The 23,090-nt window shown below is 39.1% G+C and overlaps 1 protein-coding gene across 1 annotated transcript in view; it reads left to right on the forward strand.

Moving 5' to 3' along the window:
* TkR86C (Tachykinin-like receptor at 86C) overlaps positions 1-23,090 on the forward strand; it is a 521,539-nt gene that overhangs the window by 187,257 nt on the left and 311,192 nt on the right. The gene's annotated exons all lie outside the window — the stretch shown is intronic.

Genomic DNA, 23,090 nt, shown 5'->3' on the forward strand with positions numbered 1-23,090 from the left:
GATTCCATAATCTTACAAATTGAAGTATAAAGGCGATTCGGTATTTTAAGTTATTGATTATTCAATGTGCTACAATTATTTATCTTATTGTGCCATGCTCCTTACTTAATTGCATCCATAGTAAAAACCTAATGAGCGGATGAACATAAAACCTTTATAGTTTTTTTATCAAATCTATGTATTATATGTGAAGCAGCTTTGCGGATTTTTTACATTCTGTTAAAATATATTTTTTAATTTTATTTTTGTTTTTATTTTTTTTTACAAATATACATATTTCGCTTTCTAACTACATAATTCAAAGCTATCATATATATATACAGATATAGTATATATATAATATTATTCTTATTTCACAGTTATGTTAGATACTTATACTATAAACATTCTCCGTTTTCATGCTATCAGGAGATTGTAAATGAAAATTAGTTAAATTATCACAGAAACTTGAAATGTCACACATTTTTGCACTACGAATATATAATTAAGGCGTACATTAGTAGCACTCACCGTAACGAGAGCGACAAGGAAGTTTATCTCAGGATTCGTTGGACAAGATGATACTGCTTTCCGTCACAGGGCTCATTGATAAAATATTAACAAAAATTCTTCTAACTAACACTTTATTCGGCATAGGTAGTAAGCCAGGAAAAGAGAAAAATAGAGGAAAGGTTCGCTCCTACAGGCGTGTTCTTATATGATTTCCTCTGTAATGAAGGTATCGAGATCCATCCCTCGTGTCCGGGAATCAAGCGACGATCTGTTTCCGATCTTTTCTCAGCCAGCTGCTTACATGAGCGTGGTGAGGATGGCGTAGCTCTCTGCATAATTTCCAGGTTTTCATTTATTAAATTCCGTTGAAAAAGCAGTACAAAAATTTATAGTAATTTCTACTAAAATATGTTGAACGAATATTAGAAAACATATAAAATGATATTCTGGTTTTTAAATTAAAAAATACAACTTATGGAGTAAATACCACTTTTTTTCGAATCAATAAGAAATATATTATGTTAATGTTACAAGATAATTTTTGGATCCAATTACAAATTACTCAAAACTCACATTTCGTTTAAACTGAAACTGATTTCCGAAAACTGTATTTTCAATAAAAAAAGATCTCGCATAAAAAACCTTGCTTTCGGTGCCGTTTGAATAAATTAAAAATAAATCATTTTTTTAGTTCCAGCTTCTTCTTTCTTGTCCTCTGAGAATTTTTTCTACCCTGCAACCGTTACTCGTTATTTTATTCATTGTAATATGTTGGCTCTTCTTACCAACTGATTATTTATTGACGAACTTAACCGTAACCTGTCCAACCAGTTGACAACGTAGCTCTCTGCTTTTAGACCATACAGACAGAGGAGCTCTTAAAAATATTATATATTTAACATTTTTTGTGCACACATATCGTACATGTGTGCAAAAACATTATTTTAAACCAAATCTAAAATTGATCGTTTGCTTTATAACATTCTCGATAAATTATTATGGCTTATGTCTCATGTCGAATTTGCATCTGTCAATTGGAATCCTTAATACCTATATTAACCGAATTGAAAATAAGCGAAAAAATTGTCGATCTCATATCTCAAATACAGAATTAACAATATTGTCCTGCACTTGAACTTTTCTCATATTTTAATAATTAATTAAATGCGTTTAATAATTAGGTCCTAATGGTCGAGTGATTAAAGAAGCTCTCCCGGGTTGTGCCACGGAGATCCTAGGTTCGATTTCTAGTTGGGACCCTTATCTTTTTATTTTCTTTTTCATGTTTCATTTAGATTTGTTAGTGTCATCTTCTCCAATGATATGGTTTATTTTATATTCACTAAAATAAGTCAATTTAATTAAAGAATATGTGTCTTATATACGCAAGTAGAAAAGAAATAACAGAACATAAATCCGGTTACATCCTCACTTGAGAATACAGCAGCTACCTTTTGAGATTAAATAAAAATGTGTTGTTTCCGGGTGAAAAAAAATGTTAATACTTAAAAAAAAACACAAATAATATATTTAAAAAATAAGTTAAAAAGAAGCGGAGCTAGATGGGCTCCTTGGGGCACGCCAGACGTTACATCAATATTAACAGATTTAAAGTTATTTATTTTAATTTTTTACTTCCTTTCTTTCAATTAAGAATTTAAGAAGGATAATAAAAGATAATCATGGTTTGTTAAGTGCTGAGGTTGAACAAAAATTAACATTAAATTGATTCGTAGACTAAATCGAACTGTTGAATGAAATTTACAAAACGTATAAACCATACAAATGCGGGATAAGAAACGCATTATGCGGAAGACTTGATATACATAGGAAAACATCATGCTCTCGAAAATTATAAGCCATTCTAAGTATAAAATGCCATGCAATTTTGCTGTGATATTATAGTAGATTTTGAACCCGCTGGGAAATAGCATGATGGTTAGAGCTTGTGGTTCTGTTGAAAATTCTCACTCCCTATTTATTTATCTATTTTCTTGAGATAAACAAGGATTGGCTACCTTTCGCAACTCGAACCATTCACTCGTGAGATCCCATAAATCCCACATCCCTCGAGACATCAAGCCAATAATAATCCCGCATTTATTTTAAAAGAGAAAATGGAATTTATATCAATTTTGAACACAGCATTATTTCCTTCATCATTACAACAGTCAATTTAAAATTTATCTGTATAGGGCTTAAAATTTCAACGTCGTTTGTATTAGTTAATTGGCAGTTTGATTTAATCGGCTTAAGTGGCCGCATATAAATGCCGTAATTAGTTTATTGAAATTTTAGTGCATGATTATAAAAACCCCTTTGAAAGAGTGAATCTCTTTTTTATCAAACGGTTCATTGAAAAAACATTTTGGGGGGAAATTATAAATGGAATTTCGATATGGTTGAATTATTTTGTATTGCTTTCAGAAATTGTTTTTGTCAGTTGTATTATTGCTGGCCGCTCTGTAATAACTTTTCTTTCTTCTTTATTTATCTCTTTCTCTTCTAATCTTATTATTCTCATCATTATAGCTTTAAAGATCTACGAGGGTCTTGAAATCATTCCCGGAGCAAAAAATGAGGTCTTTTAAAAAAAAGGCACAGCTGAAATAAAAGTAAGTGTTTGAAAAGAATGCCAACATATTTTTTTTAAATTCATCACGCATTCACAAAGAGCTTCCATTAAACTATTGAAAATTCTTCTGCTACAATTGGAATCGTAATTGAAAGCAAAACAAATTCTTGTTTTGTATGTCAGTGATAATTTTTGTGTTATTATAGAAATAATTACAGGTTCAATATAAATTCGAATTAAAAATAATTGCTAACTTTGTAAACATCACTCTTATTTCTATACCTACTGTCGACCGTTTCATTACCACCGTAACTCCTTCGTGACAGTATTATAATTAAAAATACGAATTTCTGTTGTCTGTGCGCCCGGCGTAACTCTGGTTCCATATATTCCAATTTTCAAAATTCGAACTGATTGTGTAAAGAATTCCAAGAGGCGATCAAGTACCTACCAATTATATAGACTTTTAAATAGAAAAAAAAAGAATGTCATTTTTAATCTCTCGTAATTTTTCACGGGTACTCCTTAACTTATAACTTAACAAAAAAAACTAACTTAACTTAACTTAACGTAACTTCCTTACCTTTTTTCTGTGGGTTACAGAAAAAAGGCTGGGCTCCAGCGGAGGCAGAAGGTAGAGAAGTGGGATGCGCGTGCTTTTATCAATAAGGAACAACTTTAGTATCGAACGTTTATTCAAAATTCTTACAAAGTTCCGATAATAAAGTTTTCAGCATTTACAAGGCTTAAAATAAATGTTAGGCTTTTTTTGCTTTGACTCCCATCACTGCTTTATAAAGATCTCCCAAATAATCATTCATAAATTGAATGATAAAATTATTAAATACACAAAAAATTTAATGATCTAAATTTATTTTTAAGGTTTTATAAAAAAAACATTTAAAATTATTTTTTTACAAATAGGTTTAGTTATTACACCTTTCAGTTTATGTTTTGAAGCCAGAAAATAATTTAGGTAAAGCCTAAAAATAACGCTTCCCTTTAAAATACCATGTTATTTTTATGTTTTCTAGAAGGTTTTTACTGAACACATTTATTTTATAAAACGAGCAAGAATGTCGAGGTTTATCGCCTTTTTTACATTACACATTTGGAATTGACTATTGGAATATGTTAAGTGCCGCTACCATTGAAGATAGGGTTCCACCCTATTTTTCAATAGATCTTAACACATTGCGAAGATTCTCTTATTATACTACGAAAAACCTATCGATTTTTCTGAATAAATTATTTTTTCATGCCCCTCCCTTGAAAATTATTTTTTTTTATCAAATAGACGTGTTTTTAAGCAACAAATTAATTGATTCTTTATACTTTTTACTAAACAGTTCACGTCAAATTATTGTCGTTACATAAAGTTGCTGTTGATACTATATTTTCTTGCAAAAAATTAATAAACCAATTTCTCTATAGATTTAATGAGCATTTTCTTAAAACTAAATAATAACTCTTGTTCAACTGTTTAGGAATAATTGGTACACAGCTTCACAAATCCTATAATATCCCGTGATGTTTCACGGATGCGGACGCGCTGGTAGTTTATATATAATCAAATAAATTTTTCCTTAACTTCATTCGGACATTCCTAAATGTCAGACAGCTGATGATAGCTAAATAACGTTATAATTATTATACTGATAAATTTACAATGTCGACTTGAAATATTAAATTTAATAAACGGACCACAACAGTTACCGTAACCAGACACTAACTATTTTTATCTAACTAATAAATGAATATTAATATTAAATATTCTAATTTAAGCATTAAACTCAATATTTCAGTGCTTTGTGTATCATCGTGGAAGTTGTCACTCTACTTGTTTATAAACAGACAACATCAACAGTTGCCGTAACCAGACACGAAATATTTTTGTCTAACTAATAAAAGAATATTAACATTAAATATTTAATTTAAGCATTAAAATATTCTAATTTAAACATTAAACTCAATATTCCAGTGCTTTGTGAATCATCGTGGAAGTTGTGACTCTACTTGTTTATCAACAGACAACATCAACAGTTGCCGTAACCAGACGCAAACCATTTTTGTCTTAGTAATTAAACAATATTAACATTAAATATCCCAATTAAAGCGTTAAACTCAATATCACAGTACTATTTTGTATCATCGTGAAAGTTGTTATTCTACTTGTTTCTTTGAAACATTTACAATAATAATCCCTAGCCTGTCTACAATGTTTTCGTGTAAAACAATAAAAACTTCTGCCAATTAAATATTGCACAGTAATTCCTTTTCAAATGATTGAATTTAACACTTGTGTTGCTCTGTAAAACATAGTAACGACCTTAAAGTTGATTGAATCATTTTTTTCTACAGTCGGCTTAATTTGGTTCGGTTACTTCAAACATGTAAAAAATCTGACGCCATATCACCATCTTGTTTTCCACCTAATATATCATCTGCCAGTTTAGAAGCTCAGTTTTATCGGAAACGTGAACATCAAAATTTAAAGGTAATAAATTTCCTTCACATCAATAATATTAATATTCAATATAATTGTTCACATCTGGGGCAGGTACTTTGCAGCTCACAAGCATAGTGTCACGTCACTACTACCACACTAATACTAACTTAGTGAACGACATATCAGACTGGGAAAACCAACTATTCATTTATTTTTTTAAACAACAAATCTAATTATGGTTCGCAGGCATTCATATATTTGGCAAAATACGCCATTAATGCATTAACCAACAACGTGATATATCCAATCAGCAAATTTACGAAGGAGCATATTGCAAAAATAATGTCAAAACTAAAATTATTCTCGGTTAAATCTCTCCTATGGTAACCACAACTTCTTCCTCACACTTGCAAACAAATAACGTATGTGAGATTATTGTTGAGATTAATGTACACAATTTTAGAGAAAAAATAAAATGATTTGTAATATTCCCTAGAGCGAATAATTATCTCCAACAGATATTATGAATAATGATACCACCTGTATAAAAAACAATTTTTTATTTGGACAATCCAACAAATTCTTTCGACCTGAAAATAAACAGAATCGCGTAAAATGATGAAGATAAACTAGGGGAAATTAAAGTTAAGTTTCCTGAATCAAAATTTCCCAACATCTTATTTCTCATAAAAGACTCTGTATGATATTCGCGTAGAGTATTGACACATGGGTTGGATTTTAATGGTTATAATCTAGGCAGGTATGTGTCAATGTGAATTTACGCTCTGTTAAAGATAGATATTCTCAAATGTGACTTACGGAAGAGTTGGGTGTGATGTTCGATGATATGGTTATTTTGGTAGCGCCCGTATGGTGGAGAAATTCACAAGCACTCGTATAAGATTGAGCTAATTATAACTCCGGCTAAACTTCGAATTGACACATCGGTTGCTTTATTGGTACGGTTTTCTGGTCAACTGTCATTAGATGACGTTATCTCTACGGTGCCGGCACGGGCAGCTAGATTCCACTCAAAGCAGCACTGCGCAGATTCAAACCAGTGAAATTTGAATCATGGCCTCCTTATTGGTTGAAGCGGAAACAGCGTTAAAACAATTCAGCGTCACGAAACAGATTCTTTAAAAAACAACATCCGCATGTAGATTTTATTAATTTATTTATTTATATTTTACATGCACATTTATAGAATAAAAAATTCCAATAACAAAGATACATTATACAAATACACAATCATAATTGCCTAATTGGGGATTTAAATTTATTAATGTTCAGGTGGAAAATGTCGATGTCAGAGGCTAGTTAGTTTAGAAGGACTATCATTCTTCCGAGAGGCATTGCTAATAGTAAGTTAGTCTTACATTTCGGAAGAATGAATGGTTTGTGTCTACGCGCTCTGGCGAAGTTATCAGGGACGTAAAATAAAATATTATCTGTCCTTTGAGCAAAGAAACCAGTTAAGTAATTGAAGAACTAAACTTAAAAATAGAGAATCATCAGCTGAACATGATATTACAATTAAATATGTCAATAATCATCCAATAATTGTCAAATTAGCACCAAATGACTGACCCACAAAATCGAAAATGGATGATGAAATTTGTGCCCTTACTGAAACATTAGCATTAGCTCGTATAAAGTATCAAGAATTGGGGTTTATTGATCGTTCAATTTATAAGAAGGATAAACATCAATGTTTGGGCAATAAAACAAGAGGTGGTGACGTACTATTGTCAGTATCAACCAAACTGAACTCAAGAAAACTGAATTGTCTTCACAAACATCTTGAACAATTATTTGTAATGATTCGTTTTAAAAATAAAAATATATAATCTGTTATGCACAAACATATTCTTATATTCTATTATCTTTGTTGCACATACCACCATATTCTAGCCTGCAAAATATACAGAGCACCACCTTAAAGTTGAAACTCTGCGAAGATTCTGACGATTCTGAAGATTCTGACGGGTGACTACAACTTTCCAAACGTCGAGCCCGGACAACATCAATCAAGGCTCCCATGAAATCAAAGCAATGTCTAACTTTTTTAAATCTCCGACGGGAAAACTATGTATACAACACCAATTCTCGTCTTCTTGATCTTGTTTTCTTCAAATTCTTCTGTTGTTATGTATATAATATATAAATACCACCCCCCATAATAATCAATTACCTCAATACTTATGTTAAGGTAACTGACCCTATAATTTTTAAGCGTAATTTTGACAGATTACACAAAGCTTAGAGATATTTGTATCTACGAATAACTGGGCTACTGATCTCACTTGTAAAATCACGAGTTCAAATAAATTTATCGATCTCTTTTACAGTAAAATTTATCAGGCAATCAAAACTTTGTACCCTTATAATAATACTTCATTTCTAAATTTCGTAAGTGGATCGATGTTGAACTAATTAATCTACCTTTGATAAAAAAATTCCCGTTAAAAGATAGATCGTTAGATGATTATATCGTATTCTCCAATTTGCGTAATGATTGTGCAAGGAAATCGAAATAATGTTTTATGAAATACACCAGCAATGTTGAAAATTCTATTTTAACAAATATAAATTAATTTTGGAAATATCCTAACTTCTTTTGTAAAAAAGACTGGACTCAAGACTCACTTCACGAGTACAATATTTAACAAGAACAAATTGGATAATGACAAAAGTCATATTGTAAATTTATTTACGAATTTCATTAAGAGGGCATACTTTGAAGACAAAAACAACATTACATTTCATAAACCTCATTTACTGATAGCTCACTCAACCTGCATAACCTACAACTGTAACCTGATGTTGTAACATATATTAAACGGCTGGATGTTAGGTCAAATTCGGGGCCAGATAATGTTCTCCTTAATACTGCTTAAAAGTTGTGTTCATCTTCTAGCTCTTCATATTACGATAATTTTGAATTTATCTTTAGCTACCGGTTGCTTTCCTGAAAATTGTAAAAGTAGTTTTATAACACCAATTTTCAAAAAAGGAGTTTTTTTGAAAAATTAAATAGAAAAATATAGACCCATATGTATTATGTAAACACTACATGAATATTTGGAAAACATTGTTTCTAGTAAAATCATGCACCAAATTAAACCACTTATAACATCATGTCAACATGGTTTTATGCCAAGTAGAATTACGACATCTTACTTTCTGTTAAAGGAAAATTTTATTTCAAATGCCCTATCAAAGAAAGGGTCACCAACTTGACTGGGTTTGTACTTATTTTTGTAAAGCCTTTGATACTGTTTTTCATCGCATCTTAATGGAAAAGTTTTGGAATAAGTGGAAATATCGCGAATGGCTTAGAAGTTATTTATCAAATTCTAAACTATTTGTAAAAATGATGTCCACACCTTCTTAAACATGTTTACCTTAAGTGGCGTCCCCCGAGGTTTCTATCTAGAACTAGTTCTATTTCAACTATTTATTAATGTTATATATTTAATTTTCGATAACATTCAGTTTCTTCTATCTATCTAAAAGTTATATTAATCGATCGAAAATTCTTATAATTGTTTAATTCTGAAAATCAACTTAAATTAACTTAATAAATCGAGATTCGTAAGCAAATTAAATTTAAATATAGTTTCAACAGATCAAAAACCTCCATTTTATTCGACTACCCAATTAAAAATATCAATGTTGAGAGTCTCTGAAATAAAAAAATCTTTGACTGCAAATAACGCTTCTTGAATCATGTTACATTTTTTATCAGTAAAGGATTACGAATGCTTGGATTTCTTCGCAATGAATCGCAAAAGACTTTAATAACCTAAAAACAATAAAATTACAATCAGGTTGTAGTCAAGTAAGTTTTTAGATTCTCACGGCCAAAAGCATTTTTGATGTTTGTTTTTGGGGTGTTATGCCGTGTTGCGCTAACTCCTTCTTTAGCCGACGTTTCGGACAGCGTTGCAGTGTCCATCATCAGGGCAGATCCGGTAGATCCGAAGATGTGTAAATTTTGGTTGTCGAGTTTGTGCTTATTTATTTGGGGCCTGGGCCCGTCCAAGTGCGAAATGCCAACGGAAGTGGCGACATCTTGTGGCGAATTCTGAAAGCACAGTATTTATGTTAGCCTGGGGCCCATCCAAGTGCAAAATGCCAACGGAAGTGGCGCCATCTTGTGGCGAATTGTAGAATTAGAAAACCGATTGACAGCGGTTAGAGTAGATGTACCCAGTATCAAGGTATAAATGCAATGGTTTTATATTGTATTATCATATGGTATTGGAGTATACTTAGACATGTTATTTGCGTTTAGCTTTGGTGTAGCCGTCAATTACCGGATACCAAGAGCTGTTGAGCTTAGACCAAGATAAAATCCTGCCTTTTCTAGATGTGGAGGTGATGCGAAAACACGATGGTAGCCTAGGACATACCGTATATAGGAAACCAACTCATACGAATCGATACTTACACGCTGATTCGCACCACCACCCAGCGCAGAAGAGAGGACTTATCCATACGTTGGTGACCCGAGCGACCAGAATATGTGAAGAAACAAAACTTGGAGCAGAACTTATAAAACTGACCGATGCACTGGAGCGCAACGGTTACCCGGCAAGTCAGACTAGGCAAATTTTAAGAGCCAAATCTACAACAAACGAAGACAGAGTTGAACAAGACTCAAAAGGCTGTGCTTTCCTGCCTTTCGTTCACAATGTGACAGACAGAATTGCCAGGCTGTTGAGAAAAGAAAACATCAAAACTGTCTTCGGAACCACCACCAAAATCCAAGACCTACTGAGGTCTGCAAAGACTAAGTTTCCTCTGGAAGCAGATGGAGTGTACAAAATCAGCTGCTCTGGTTGTGACAAGGTTTATATAGGCCAGACAAAGCGGACGATTTCCAAAAGGATAGCAGAACATTTTCGTGCTTGCAAACTTAGCCACCCTGATAAATCGGCAATCGCCGAACACTTAATTGAAACCGGCCATTACTTTGGATTTGCTCCCAAGGTCCTGAGAAGACCCAAAACTTATAGATCACGCCTGATTATGGAAGCAATTGAAATCTACAAAAATCCATTTAATATCAATAGAGACGACGGAGCTAAGCTCAACAGCTCTTGGTATCCGGTAATTGACGGCTACACCAAAGCAAAACGCAAATAACATGTCTAAGTATACTCCAATACCATATGATAATACAATATAAAACCATTGCATTTATACCTTGATACTGGGTACATCTACTCTAACCGCTGTCAATCGGTTTTCTAATTCTAGAATTCGCCACAAGATGGCGCCACTTCCGTTGGCATTTCACACTTAGATGGGCCCCAGGCTAACATAAATACTGTGCTTTCAGAATTCGCCACAAGATGTCGCCACTTCCGTTGGCATTTCGCACTTGGACGGGCCCAGGCCACAAATAAATAAGCACAAACTCGACAACCAAAATTTACACATCTTCGGATCTACCGGATCTGCCCTGATGATGGACACTGCAATGCCGTCCGAAACGTCTGTTAAAGAAGGAGTGAGCGCAACACGGCATAACACCCCAAAAACAAACAACGAAAAAGGTTGTAGTCAGGTTGAATATAATAAGGGGAACGTAAATTTCCTTTTTACGAAAAAGATGAGATAAAAGCGAAATTTGAATATTAAATACTTTCGTACCTTTTTACGTTACGTGCTTTCAAATGTTGATCAGAGGCGCTAACAATTATTACAACTCAAAACAGACAGAGAAAAGCACGAGTTGTTGCGTAGATGAGGAGCGTGCTTTGGTAGGCGCGAGCAATTGCGCCTTAAAATTTGAGTTCAGGTTTGCTGCTTAGCAAAGAAGTTGTGTAGATTGCGAGATCGTGTTTTGGTAGGCGCGAGTCGATTGCGCCTTTATGTTTGAGTTCAGGTTTGCTGCTTAACTAAGAAGTAGTGTAGATTGCGGGATCGTGTTTAGATAGGCGCGAGCAATAGCGCCTTAAAATTCGAGTTCTGGTTTGCTGCTTAGCAAAGAAGTTGTGTAGATTGCGAGATCGTGTTTTGGTAGGCGCGAGTCGATTGCGCCTTTATGTTTGAGTTCAGGTTTGCTGCTTAACTAAGAAGTAGTGTAGATTGCGAGATCGTGTTTTGGTAGGCGCGAGTCGATTGCGCCTTTATGTTTGAGTTCAGGTTTGCTGCTTAGCTAAGAAGTAGTGTAGATTGCGGGATCGTGTTTAGATAGGCGCGAGCGAGAGCGCCTTAACATTCGAGTTCGGGTTTGCTGCTTGGCAAAGAAGTTGTGTAGATTGCGAGATCGTGTTTTGGTAGGCGCGAGTCGATTGCGCCTTGATGTTTGAGTTCAGGTTTGCTGCTTAACTAAGAAGGAGTGTAGATTGCGAGATCGTTTTTTGGTAGGCGCGAGTCGATTGCGCCTTTATGTTTGAGTTCAGGTTTGCTGCTTAACTAAGAAGTAGTGTAGATTGCGAGATCGTGTTTTGGTAGGCGCGAGTCAATTGCGCCTTTATGTTTGAGTTCAGGTTTGCTGCTTAGCTAAGAAGTAGTGTAGATTGCGGGATCGTGTTAAGATAGGCGCGAGCAATAGCGCCTTAAAATTCGAGTTCTGGTTTGCTGCTTAGCAAAGAAGTTGTGTAGATTGCGAGATCGTGTACTGGTAGGCGCGAGTCGATTGCGCCTTTATGTTTGAGTTCAGGTTTGCTGCTTAACTAAGAAGAAGTGTAGATTGCGAGATCGTGTTTTGGTAGGCGCGAGTCGATTGCGCCTTTATGTTTGAGTTCAGGTTTGCTGCTTAACTAAGAAGAAGTGTAGATTGCGAGATCGTGTTTTGGTAGGCGCGAGTCGATTGCGCCTTTATGTTTGAGTTCAGGTTTGCTGCTTAACTAAGAAGAAGTGTAGATTGCGAGATCGTGTTTTGGTAGGCGCGAGTCAATTGCGCCTTAATGTTTGAGTTCAGGTTTGCTGCTTAGCTAAGAAGTAGTGTAGATTGCGGGATCGTGTTAAGATAGGCGCGAGCAATAGCGCCTTAAAATTCGAGTTCTGGTTTGCTGCATAGCAAAGAAGTTGTGTAGATTGCGAGATCGTGTATTGGTAGGCGCGAGTCGATTGCGCCTTTATGTTTGAGTTCAGGTTTGCTGCTTAACTAAGAAGAAGTGTAGATTGCGAGATCGTGTTTTGGTAGGCGCGAGTCGATTGCGCCTTTATGTTTGAGTTCAGGTTTGCTGCTTAACTAAGAAGTAGTGTATATTGCGGGATCGTGTTTTGGTAGGCGCGAGCAATTAATTGCGCCTTAAAATTCGAGTTCTGGTTTGCTGCTAAGCTAAGAAGTTGTGTAGATTGCGGGATCGTGATTTGGTAGGCGCGAGAGCAATTGCGCCTTAAAATTCTAGTTCTGGTTTGCTGCTTAGCTAAGAAGTAGTGTAGATTGCGGGGTCGTGTTTTGGTAGGTGCGAGTCGATTGCGCCTTTATGTTTGAGTTCAGGTTTGCTGCTTAGATAAGAAGTTGTGTAGATTGCGGGATCGTGTTTTGGTAGGCGCGAGAGCAATTGCGCCTTAAAATTCTAGTTCTGGTTTGCTGCTTAGCTAAGAAGTAGTGTAGATTGCGGGGTCGTGTTTTGGTAGGCGCGAGTCGATTGCGCCTTAATGTTTGAGTTCAGGTTTGCTGCTTAGCTAAGAAGTTGTGTAGATTGCGGGGTTGTGTTTTGGTAGGCGCGAGCAATAGCGCCTTAAAATTCGAGTTCAGGTTTGCTGCTTAGCTAAGAAGTTGTGTAGATTGCGAGATCGTGTTTTGGTAGGCGCGAGTCGATTGCGCCTTTATGTTTGAGTTCAGGTTTGCTGCTTAACTAAGAAGTAGTGTAGATTGCGAGATCGTGTTTTGGTAGGCGCGAGTCAATTGCGCCTTTATGTTTGAGTTCAGGTTTGCTGCTTAACTAAGAAGTTGTGTAGATTGCGAGATCGTGTTTTGGTAGGCGCGAGTCGATTGCGCCTTTATGTTTGAGTTCAGGTTTGCTGCTTAGCTAAGAAGTAGTGTAGATTGCGGGATCGTGTTAAGATAGGCGCGAGCAATAGCGCCTTAAAATTCGAGTTCTGGTTTGCTGCTTAGCAAAGAAGTTGTGTAGATTGCGAGATCGTGTACTGGTAGGCGCGAGTCGATTGCGCCTTTATGTTTGAGTTCAGGTTTGCTGCTTAACTAAGAAGTAGTGTATATTGCGGGATCGTGTTTTGGTAGGCGCGAGCAATTAATTGCGCCTTAAAATTCGAGTTCTGGTTTGCTGCTAAGCTAAGAAGTTGTGTAGATTGCGGGATCGTGATTTGGTAGGCGCGAGAGCAATTGCGCCTTAAAATTCTAGTTCTGGTTTGCTGCTTAGCTAAGAAGTAGTGTAGATTGCGGGGTCGTGTTTTGGTAGGTGCGAGTCGATTGCGCCTTTATGTTTGAGTTCAGGTTTGCTGCTTAGATAAGAAGTTGTGTAGATTGCGGGATCGTGTTTTGGTAGGCGCGAGAGCAATTGCGCCTTAAAATTCTAGTTCTGGTTTGCTGCTTAGCTAAGAAGTAGTGTAGATTGCGGGGTCGTGTTTTGGTAGGCGCGAGTCGATTGCGCCTTAATGTTTGAGTTCAGGTTTGCTGCTTAGCTAAGAAGTTGTGTAGATTGCGGGGTTGTGTTTTGGTAGGCGCGAGCAATAGCGCCTTAAAATTCGAGTTCAGGTTTGCTGCTTAGCTAAGAAGTTGTGTAGATTGCGGGATCGTGTTTTGGTAGGCGCGAGCAATAGCGCCTTAAAATTCGAGTTCAGGTTTGCTGCTTAGCTAAGAAGTAGTGTAGATTGCGGGATCGTGTAAAGATAGGCGCGAGCAATAGCGCCTTAAAATTCGAGTTCTGGTTTGCTGCTTAGCAAAGAAGTTGTGTAGATTGCGAGATCGTGTACTGGTAGGCGCGAGTCGATTGCGCCTTTATGTTTGAGTTCAGGTTTGCTGCTTAACTAAGAAGTAGTGTAGATTGCGAGATCGTGTTTTGGTAGGCGCGAGTCAATTGCGCCTTTATGTTTGAGTTCAGGTTTGCTGCTTAACTAAGAAGTAGTGTAGATTGCGGGATCGTGTAAAGATAGGCGCGAGCAATAGCGCCTTAAAATTCGAGTTCAGGTTTGCTGCTTAGCTAAGAAGTAGTGTAGATTGCGGGATCGTGTAAAGATAGGCGCGAGCAATAGCGCCTTAAAATTCGAGTTCTGGTTTGCTGCTTAGCAAAGAAGTTGTGTAGATTGCGAGATCGTGTACTGGTAGGCGCGAGTCGATTGCGCCTTTATGTTTGAGTTCAGGTTTGCTGCTTAACTAAGAAGTAGTGTAGATTGCGAGATCGTGTTTTGGTAGGCGCGAGTCAATTGCGCCTTTGTGTTTGAGTTCAGGTTTGCTGCTTAGCTAAGAAGTAGTTTAGATTGCGGGATCGTGTTAAGATAGGCGCGAGCAATAGCGCCTTAAAATTCGATTTCTGGTTTGCTGCTTAGCAAAGAAAGTGTAGATTGCGAGATCGTGTTTTGGGTAGGCGCGAGTCGATTGCGCCTTTATGTTTGAGTTCAGGTTTGCTGCTTAACTAAGAAGTAGTGTAGATTGCGAGATCGTGTTTAGATAGGCGCCAGCAATAGCGCCTTAAAATTCGAGTTCAGGTTTGCTGCTTAGCTAAGAAGAAGTGTAGATTGCGAGATCGTGTTTTGGTAGGCGCGAGTCGATTGCGCCTTTATGTTTGAGTTCAGGTTTGCTGATTAGCTAAGAAGAAGTGTAGATTGCGGGATCGTGTTTAGATAGGCGCCAGTAATAGCGCCTTAAAATTCGAGTTCAGGTTTGCTGCTTAGCTAAGAAGAAGTGTAGATTGCGAGATCGTGTTTTGGTAGGCGCGAGTCGATTGCGCCTTTATGTTTGAGTTCAGGTTTGCTGCTTAACTAAGAAGTAGTGTATATTGCGGGATCGTGTTTTGGTAGGCGCGAGCAATTAATTGCGCCTTAAAATTCGAGTTCTGGTTTGCTGCTAAGCTAAGAAGTTGTGTAGATTGCGGGATCGTGATTTGGTAGGCGCGAGAGCAATTGCGCCTTAAAATTCTAGTTCTGGTTTGCTGCTTAGCTAAGAAGTAGTGTAGATTGCGGGGTCGTGTTTTGGTAGGCGCGAGTCGATTGCGCCTTAATGTTTGAGTTCAGGTTTGCTGCTTAGCTAAGAAGTAGTGTAGATTGCGGGGTTGTGTTTTGGTAGGCGCGAGCAATAGCGCCTTAAAATTCGAGTTCAGGTTTGCTGCTTAGCTAAGAAGTTGTGTAGATTGCGGGATCGTGTTTTGGTAGGCGCGAGCAATAGCGCATTAAAATTCGAGTTCAGGTTTGCTGCTTAGCTAAGAAGTAGTGTAGATTGCGGGATCGTGTAAAGATAGGCGCGAGCAATAGCGCCTTAAAATTCGAGTTCTGGTTTGCTGCTTAGCAAAGAAGTTGTGTAGATTGCGAGATCGTGTACTGGTAGGCGCGAGTCGATTGCGCCTTAATGTTTGAGTTCAGGTTTGCTGCTTAGCTAAGAAGTTGTGTAGATTGCGGGGTTGTGTTTTGGTAGGCGCGAGCAATAGCGCCTTAAAATTCGAGTTAAGGTTTGCTGCTTAGATAAGAAGTTGTGTAGATTGCGGGATCGTGTTTTGGTAGGCGCGAGCAATTAATTGCGCCTTAAAATTCGAGTTCTGGTTTGCTGCTAAGCTAAGAAGTTGTGAAGATTGCGGGATCGTGTTTTGGTAGGCGCGAGTAATAGCGCCTTAAAATTCGAGTTCTGGTTTGCTGCTTAGCTAAGAAGTAGTGTAGATTGCGGGATCGTGTTTTGGTAGGCGCGAGCAATTAATTGCGCCTTAAAATTCGAGTTCTGGTTTGCTGCTTAGCTAAGAAGTTGTGTAGATTGCGGGATCGTGTTTTGGTAGGCGCAAGCAATAAATTGCGCCTTAAAATTCGAGTTCTGGTTTGCTGCTAAGCTAAGAAGTTGTGTAGATTGCGGGATCGTGTTTTGGTAGGCGCGAGAGCAATTGCGCCTTAAAATTCTAGTTCTGGTTTGCTGCTTAGCTAAGAAGTAGTGTAGATTGCGGGATCGTGTTTTGGTAGGCGCGAGCAATTAATTGCGCCTCAAAATTCTAGTTCTGGTTTGCTGCTTAGCTAAGAAGTAGTGTAGATTGCGAGATCGTGTTTTGGTAGGCGCGAGTCGATTGCGCCTTTATGTTTGAGTTCAGGTTTGCTGCTTAGCTAAGAAGTAGTGTAGATTGCGGTGTTGTGTTTTGGTAGGCGCGACCAATTAATTGCGCCTTAAAATTCGTGTTCTGGTTTGCTGCTTAGCTAAGAAGTAGTGCAGATTACGGGATCGTGTTTTGGTAGGCGCGAGCAATTAATTGCGCCTTAAAATTCGAGTTCTGGTTTGCTGCTAAGCTAAGAAGTTGTGTAGATTGCGGGATCGTGTTTAGATAGGCGCGAGCAATAGCGCCTTAAAATTCGAGTTCTGGTTTGCTGCTTAGCTAAGAAGTTGTGTAGATTGCGGGATCGTGTTTTGGTAGGCGCGAGCAATTAATTGCGCCTTAAAATTCGAGTTCTGGTTTGCTGCTTAGCTAAGAAGTTGTGTAGATTGCGGGATCGTGTTTTGGTAGGCGCGAGCAATTAATTGCGCTTTAAAATTCGAGTTCTGGTTTGCTGCTAAGCTAAGAAGTTGTGTAGATTGCGGGATCGTGTTTAGATAGGCGCGAGCAATAGCGCCTTAAAATTCGAGTTCTGGTTTGCTGCTAAGCTAAGAAGTTGTGTAGATTGCGAGATCGTGTTTTGGTAGGCGCGAGTCGATTGCGCCTTTATGTTTGAGTTCAGGTTTGCTGCTTAGCTAAGAAGTAGTGTAGATTGCGGTGTTGTGTTTTGGTAGGCGCGACCAATTAATTGCGCCTTAAAATTCGTGTTCTGGTTTGCTGCTTAGCTAAGAAGTAGTGCAGATTACGGGATCGTGTTTTGGTAGGCGCGAGCAATTAATTGCGCCTTAAAATTCGAGTTCTGGTTTGCTGCTAAGCTAAGAAGTTGTGTAGATTGCGGGATCGTGTTTAGATAGGCGCGAGCAATAGCGCCTTAAAATTCGAGTTCTGGTTTGCTGCTTAGCTAAGAAGTTGTGTAGATTGCGGGATCGTGTTTTGGTAGGCGCGAGCAATTAATTGCGCCTTAAAATTCGAGTTCTGGTTTGCTGCTTAGCTAAGAAGTTGTGTAGATTGCGGGATCGTGTTTTGGTTGGCGCGAGAGCAATTGCGCCTTAAAATTCTAGTTCTGGTTTGCTGCTTAGCTAAGAAGTAGTGTGGATTGCGGGATCGTGTTTTGGTAGGCGCGAGTCGATTGCGCCTTTATGTTTGAGTTCAGGTTTTCTGCTTAACTAAGAAGGAGTGTAGATTACGAGATCGTTTTTTGGTAAGCGCGAGTCGATTGCGCCTTTATGTTTGAGTTCAGGTTTGCTGCTTAGCTAAGAAGCAGTGTAGATTGCGGGATCGTGTTTAGATAGGCGCGAGCGAGAGCGCCTTAAAATTTGAGTTCAGGTTTGCTGCTTAGCAAAGAAGTTGTGTAGATTGCGAGATCGTGTTTTGGTAGGCGCGAGTCAATAGCGCCTTAAAATTCGAGTTCTGGTTTGCTGCTTAGCAAAGAAGTTGTGTAGATTGCGAGATCGTGTATTGGTAGGCGCGAGTCGATTGCGCCTTTATGTTTGAGTTCAGGTTTGCTGCTTAACTAAGAAGTAGTGTAGATTGCGAGATCGTGTTTTGGTAGGCGCGAGTCGATTGCGCCTTTATGTTTGAGTTCAGGTTTGCTGCTTAACTAAGAAGTAGTGTAGATTGCGAGATCGTGTTTTGGTAGGCGCGAGTCGATTGCGCCTTTATGTTTGAGTTCAGGTTTGCTGCTTAGCTAAGAAGCAGTGTAGATTGCGGGATCGTGTTTAGATAGGCGCGAGCGAGAGCGCCTTAAAATTTGAGTTCTGGTTTGCTGCTTAGCAAAGAAGTTGTGTAGATTGCGAGATCGTGTTTTGGTAGGCGCGAGTCGATTGCGCCTTTATGTTTGAGTTCAGGTTTGCTGCTTAACTAAGAAGTAGTGTAGATTGCGAGATCGTGTTTTGGTAGGCGCGAGTCGATTGCGCCTTTATGTTTGAGTTCAGGTTTGCTGCTTAACTAAGAAGTAGTGTAGATTGAGAGATCGTGTTTTGGTAGGCGCGAGTCGATTGCGCCTTTATGTTTGAGTTCAGGTTTGCTGCTTAGCTAAGAAGCAGTGTAGATTGCGGGATCGTGTTTAGATAGGCGCGAGCGAGAGCGCCTTAAAATTTGAGTTCTGGTTTGCTGCTTAGCTAAGAAGTTGTGTAGATTGCGAGATCGTGTATTGGTAGGCGCGAGTCGATTGCGCCTTTATGTTTGAGTTCAGGTTTGCTGCTTAACTAAGAAGTAGTGTAGATTGCGAGATCGTGTTTTGGTAGGCGCGAGTCGATTGCGCCTTTATGTTTGAGTTCAGGTTTGCTGCTTAAGTAAGAAGTAGTGTAGATTGCGAGATCGTGTTTTGGTAGGCGCGAGTCAATTGCGCCTTAAAATTCGAGTTCTGGTTTGCTGCTTAGCAAAGAAGTTGTGTAGATTGCGAGATCGTGTATTGGTAGGCGCGAGTCGATTGCGCCTTTATGTTTGAGTTCAGGTTTGCTGCTTAACTAAGAAGTTGTGTAGATTGCGAGATCGTGTTTTGGTAGGCGCGAGTCGATTGCGCCTTTATGTTTGAGTTCAGGTTTGCTGCTTAGCTAAGAAGCAGTGTAGATTGCGGGATCGTGTTTAGATAGGCGCGAGCGAGAGCGCCTTAAAATTTGAGTTCTGGTTTGCTGCTTAGCAAAGAAGTTGTGTAGATTGCGAGATCGTGTTTTGGTAGGCGCGAGTCGATTGCGCCTATATGTTTGAGTTCAGGTTTGCTGCTTAACTAAGAAGTAGTGTAGATTGCGAGATCGTGTTTTGGTAGGCGCGAGTCGATTGCGCCTTTATGTTTGAGTTCAGGTTTGCTGCTTAAGTAAGAAGTAGTGTAGATTGCGAGATCGTGTTTTGGTAGGCGCGAGTCAATTGCGCCTTAAAATTCGAGTTCTGGTTTGCTGCTTAGCAAAGAAGTTGTGTAGATTGCGAGATCGTGTATTGGTAGGCGCGAGTCGATTGCGCCTTTATGTTTGAGTTCAGGTTTGCTGCTTAACTAAGAAGTTGTGTAGATTGCGAGATCGTGTTTTGGTAGGCGCGAGTCGATTGCGCCTTTATGTTTGAGTTCAGGTTTGCTGCTTAGCTAAGAAGCAGTGTAGATTGCGGGATCGTGTTTAGATAGGCGCGAGCGAGAGCGCCTTAAAATTTGAGTTCTGGTTTGCTGCTTAGCAAAGAAGTTGTGTAGATTGCGAGATCGTGTTTTGGTAGGCGCGAGTCGATTGCGCCTTTATGTTTGAGTTCAGGTTTGCTGCTTAGCTAAGAAGCAGTGTAGATTGCGGGATCGTGTTTAGATAGGCGCGAGCGAGAGCGCCTTAAAATTTGAGTTCTGGTTTGCTGCTTAGCAAAGAAGTTGTGTAGATTGCGAGATCGTGTTTTGGTAGGCGCGAGTCGATTGCGCCTTTATGTTTGAGTTCAGGTTTGCTGCTTAGCTAAGAAGCAGTGTAGATTGCGGGATCGTGTTTAGATAGGCGCGAGCGAGAGCGCCTTAAAATTTGAGTTCTGGTTTGCTGCTTAGCAAAGAAGTTGTGTAGATTGCGAGATCGTGTTTTGGTAGGCGCGAGTCGATTGCGCCTTTATGTTTGAGTTCAGGTTTGCTGCTTAACTAAGAAGTTGTGTAGATTGCGAGATCGTGTTTTGGTAGGCGCGAGTCGATTGCGCCTTTATGTTTGAGTTCAGGTTTGCTGCTTAGCTAAGAAGCAGTGTAGATTGCGGGATCGTGTTTAGATAGGCGCGAGCGAGAGCGCCTTTATGTTTGAGTTCAGGTTTGCTGCTTAACTAAGAAGTTGTGTAGATTGCGAGATCGTGTTTTGGTAGGCGCGAGTCGATTGCGCCTTTATGTTTGAGTTCAGGTTTGCTGCTTAGCTTAGAAGTAGTGTAGATTGCGGGATCGTGTTTTGGTAGGCGCGAGCAATTAATTGCGCCTTAAAATTCGAGTTCTGGTTTGCTGCTAAGCTAAGAAGTTGTGTAGATTGCGGGATCGTGATTTGGTAGGCGCGAGAGCAATTGCGCCTTAAAATTCTAGTTCTGGTTTGCTGCTTAGCTAAGAAGTAGTGTAGATTGCGCGATCGTGTTTTGGTAGGCGCGAGTCGATTGCGCCTTTATGTTTGAGTTCAGGTTTGCTGCTTAGCTAAGAAGCAGTGTAGATTGCGGGATCGTGTTTAGATAGGCGCGAGCGAGAGCGCCTTAAAATTTGAGTTCTGGTTTGCTGCTTAGCAAAGAAGTTTTGTAGATTGCGAGATCGTGTTTTGGTAGGCGCGAGTCGATTGCGCCTTTATGTTTGAGTTCAGGTTTGCTGCTTAACTAAGAAGTAGTGTAGATTGCGATATCGTGTTTTGGTAGGCGCGAGTCAATTGCGCCTTTATGTTTGAGTTCAGGTTTGCTGCTTAGCTAAGAAGCAGTGTAGATTGCGGGATCGTGTTTAGATAGGCGCGAGCGAGAGCGCCTTAAAATTTGAGTTCTGGTTTGCTGCTTAGCAAAGAAGTTTTGTAGATTGCGAGATCGTGTTTTGGTAGGCGCGAGTCGATTGCGCCTTTATGTTTGAGTTCAGGTTTGCTGCTTAAGTAAGAAGTAGTGTAGATTGCGAGATCGTGTTTTGGTAGGCGCGAGTCAATTGCGCCTTAAAATTCGAGTTCTGGTTTGCTGCTTAGCAAAGAAGTTGTGTAGATTGCGAGATCGTGTATTGGTAGGCGCGAGTCGATTGCGCCTTTATGTTTGAGTTCAGGTTTGCTGCTTAACTAAGAAGTAGTGTAGATTGCGATATCGTGTTTTGGTAGGCGCGAGTCGATTGCGCCTTTATGTTTGATTTCAGGTTTGCTGCTTAGCTTAGAAGTAGTGTAGATTGCGGGATCGTGTTTTGGTAGGCGCGAGCAATTAATTGCGCCTTAAAATTCGAGTTCTGGTTTGCTGCTAAGCTAAGAAGTTGTGTAGATTGCGGGATCGTGATTTGGTAGGCGCGAGAGCAATTGCGCCTTAAAATTCTAGTTCTGGTTTGCTGCTTAGCTAAGAAGTAGTGTAGATTGCGGGATCGTGTTTTGGTAGGCGCGAGTCGATTGCGCCTTTATGTTTGAGTTCAGGTTCGCTGCTTAGCTAAGATGTTGTGTAGATTGCGGGATCGTGTTTTGGTAGGCGCGAGCAATTAATTGCGCCTTAAAATTCGAGTTCTGGTTTGCTGCTTAGCAAAGAAGTTGTGTAGATTGCGAGATCGTGTATTGGTAGGCGCGAGTCGATTGCGCCTTTATGTTTGAGTTCAGGTTTGCTGCTTAACTAAGAAGTAGTGTAGATTGCGATATCGTGTTTTGGTAGGCGCGAGTCAATTGCGCCTTTATGTTTGAGTTCAGGTTTGCTGCTTAACTAAGAAGTTGTGTAGATTGCGAGATCGTGTATTGGTAGGCGCGAGTCGATTGCGCCTTTATGTTTGAGTTCAGGTTTGCTGCTTAACTAAGAAGTAGTGTAGATTGCGATATCGTGTTTTGGTAGGCGCGAGTCAATTGCGCCTTTATGTTTGAGTTCAGGTTTGCTGCTTAACTAAGAAGTTGTGTAGATTGCGAGATCGTGTATTGGTAGGCGCGAGTCGATTGCGCCTTTATGTTTGAGTTCAGGTTTGCTGCTTAACTAAGAAGTAGTGTAGATTGCGATATCGTGTTTTGGTAGGCGCGAGTCAATTGCGCCTTTATGTTTGAGTTCAGGTTTGCTGCTTAACTAAGAAGTTGTGTAGATTGCGAGATCGTGTTTTGGTAGGCGCGAGTCGATTGCGCCTTTATGTTTGAGTTCAGGTTTGCTGCTTAGCTAAGAAGTAGTGTAGATTGCGATATCGTGTTTTGGTAGGCGCGAGTCAATTGCGCCTTTATGTTTGAGTTCAGGTTTGCTGCTTAACTAAGAAGTAGTGTAGATTGCGATATCGTGTTTTGGTAGGCGCGAGTCAATTGCGCCTTTATGTTTGAGTTCAGGTTTGCTGCTTAACTAAGAAGTTGTGTAGATTGCGAGATCGTGTTTTGGTAGGCGCGAGTCGATTGCGCCTTTATGTTTGAGTTCAGGTTTGCTGCTTAGCTAAGAAGTAGTGTAGATTGCGGGATCGTGTTTTGGTAGGCGCGAGTAATTGCACCATAAAGTTCAAACTATTCGTTTGCACACATTTTGTGGAGTAAATTTGAAGAATTGAAGTCCTCTCTTCAGCGTCAATGTGAAGTTTCTTGTGGCGAAAAAACAATGAATATTTTACCAACCAAAAATTCTATCGATCACGGCATGATGTTGAAGACAGCAGCTCAAAAGAGCTTGGATAAATTGTCGGTACACATGGGGGGCCGAATCCAACAAATGAGTGCTACAAGCACATTGGCAGATTATTTTGTCCATCTGAAGTAGCAAATGT

Source organism: Hesperophylax consimilis, chromosome 6, assembly GCF_061612785.1.
Source record: "Hesperophylax consimilis isolate HC1 chromosome 6, BYU_Hcon_1.0, whole genome shotgun sequence".
Taxonomy (NCBI): Eukaryota; Metazoa; Arthropoda; class Insecta; order Trichoptera; family Limnephilidae; genus Hesperophylax; species Hesperophylax consimilis.